Source organism: Carlito syrichta, unplaced genomic scaffold (genome assembly GCF_000164805.1).
Source record: "Carlito syrichta isolate Samal-C Ts95f unplaced genomic scaffold, Tarsius_syrichta-2.0.1 Scaffold315826, whole genome shotgun sequence".
Lineage (NCBI taxonomy): Eukaryota > Metazoa > Chordata > Mammalia > Primates > Tarsiidae > Carlito > Carlito syrichta.
This window is the reverse complement of record NW_007259922.1, coordinates 590,879-592,933: the sequence shown is the minus strand read 5'-3', so window position 1 is coordinate 592,933 and position 2,055 is coordinate 590,879. Positions and strand designations below refer to the sequence as shown.

At 64.6% G+C, this 2,055-nt stretch overlaps 2 non-coding genes across 2 annotated transcripts; both read left to right on the top strand.

The window, feature by feature from the left end:
• Positions 1–518: 518 nt before the first annotated feature.
• TRNAR-UCG lies at positions 519–591 on the top strand. The gene has a single exon. It is a non-coding gene; the product is annotated as a tRNA-Arg (tRNA).
• A 232-nt stretch (positions 592–823) lies between these two features.
• TRNAR-CCU lies at positions 824–896 on the top strand. Its single transcript has one exon. It is a non-coding gene; the product is annotated as a tRNA-Arg (tRNA).
• Positions 897–2,055: the final 1,159 nt, after the last annotated feature.

The following is a 2,055-nucleotide window of genomic DNA, read 5'->3' as shown; positions in this document are numbered from 1 at the left end:
CGCGCGCCGCCGCGAGGCCCGGGAAGCCGGCCGGACAGGCGGAGGCGCCGCTCGCCGGGCGCCGTGGCTACGCGGACTGTGCCCGAGCTCCGGGCGGCGCGACCCGGCAGTGACGCCCCGGAACCGGGACGCCCCTGCGGGCGCCGTAAGGCCGAGAGGAGGGGGCCGCCCAGAGGGCGAGCCACGAGCCCACAAGGGAAGCGAGCTGCTGCGCCGCCGAGGAGCACCGGCTTCCCGCCCCGCACGAAGGGACTCGAACGCTCGGCCTCCTGACCTGAAGTCAGAGGCTCCGTGGGTCATGCGGCCAGCGCGCCCGAATGCGCTCAGCCAGTCGCTCGGGCACCGCCGCTCCTGGGCGCAGACGCGCGCGGCTTAGGCCGGGGCGATCGGTGCGCGCGTCGCCCCGGAGGGGGTCAGAGGCGCCGTGGAGGCTGCCGGGGCCGCTCTGTGGCGGCGGCGTCTCGCGGGGCGCGCGGAAGAGTCACCAAGGCATCTGCCGGAGAGGGCAGGAGCGAGCAGACCGCGTGGCCTAATGGATAAGGCGTCTGACTTCGGATCAGAAGATTGAGGGTTCGAGTCCCTTCGTGGTCGTAACGTTTTAACGGAACTGTCCTGCCAAGTGGAATCCCAGTTTCTTTCCTTGTTTTAGTCAGAGAGAGGCTTCTGGGCTCCATCCCGGAAGCTGGACTGGCGAACTCTACTGGACTGGCGAACTCTACTGCCCAATTGGGTTTTGCACCTGGACACATCCTGTTGTAGCGTCATTACGCAGCCTGCGGCATCACAATTTAAGAGGCATGTGATCGGACGTCGCTTGCGTGCGGCCCCAGTGGCCTAATGGATAAGGCACTGGCCTCCTAAGCCAGGGATTGTGGGTTCGAGTCCCATCTGGGGTGAGGTCGGCCAACCACACGGTGGCTTTAACCACGTTTTATTTTTTGTTTTTTTTTTGAGTTGGAGTCTCACTCGGTCGCCCAGACTGGAGGGCAGCGGCCGCTCCCGGCCACCGCAGCCTCGACCTGCTGGGCTCCGGCGATGCTCCCGCCTCAGCCTTCCAAGTAGCCACAATTACAGGCACGCACTACCACATCCGGCTGATTTTTTTTTTAATTGTAGAGATGAGATCTCGCTGCCCAGGCGGGTCTCGAACCCGCGGGCTCAGGCAATCCACTCACCTCAGCCTCCCAAGGCGCGGGATGACAGGCTGAGCCACGGAGCCCGGCTCAACCAGGTATATTTTTAAAGTAGGTTTGCTTTTGTTTTTTGCACGCTCATGGCCGCCGCAGCCTTGACCCGCTGAGCTTAGGCAACCCTTCCCACAGGCACACGCCACCACACCCAGCTAATTTTTTTTTTTTTTGAGTCGGAGTCTCACTCTGTCTGTCGCCCAGACTGGAGCGCAGCGGCCGCTCCCGGCCCCCGCAGCCTCGACCCGCTGGGCTCCGGCGATCCTTCCGCCTCCGCCTTCCGAGGAGCCGGAACTACAGGCGCGCGCCACCACGCTCGGCTCATTTTTTTGATTTATTGTAGAGATGCGGTCTCGCCAAGTTGCCCGGGCGGGTCTCGAACCCGCGGGCTCAGGCCATCGATCCTCTCACTTCCACCTCCCAGAGTGCGGGGATTGCAGGCCGTGAGCCACCACGCCCAGCATTAAGAAACCCTACATAGAGTGAAAAACAAAGGAAGTGTCCGTCACGTGTCTCTTCTCTTTGAGGGCATTTAGCTGTGTCGTGACTGTGTCCGCTGCAGTGAATTTCCCTTTTGCCCGTGAAGCCGGACGACACTCTGACAGACAGGCGGACACGAGGGCAAACAGGGCCCCGCGTCTTGCCGCCCTGAGCTGGTCCCCGAAGTCCAGCATCCAGCCCCCCGGGCCGGTCCCCGAAGTCCAGCATCCAGGCCCCCCGGGCCGGTCCCCGAAGTCCAGCATCCAGGCCCCCCGGGCCGGTCCCCGAAGTCCAGCATCCAGGCCCCCCGGGCCGGTCCCCGAAGTCCAGCGTCCAGGCCCCCCGGGCCGGTCCCCGAAGTCCAGCATCCAGCCCCCCGGGCCGGTCC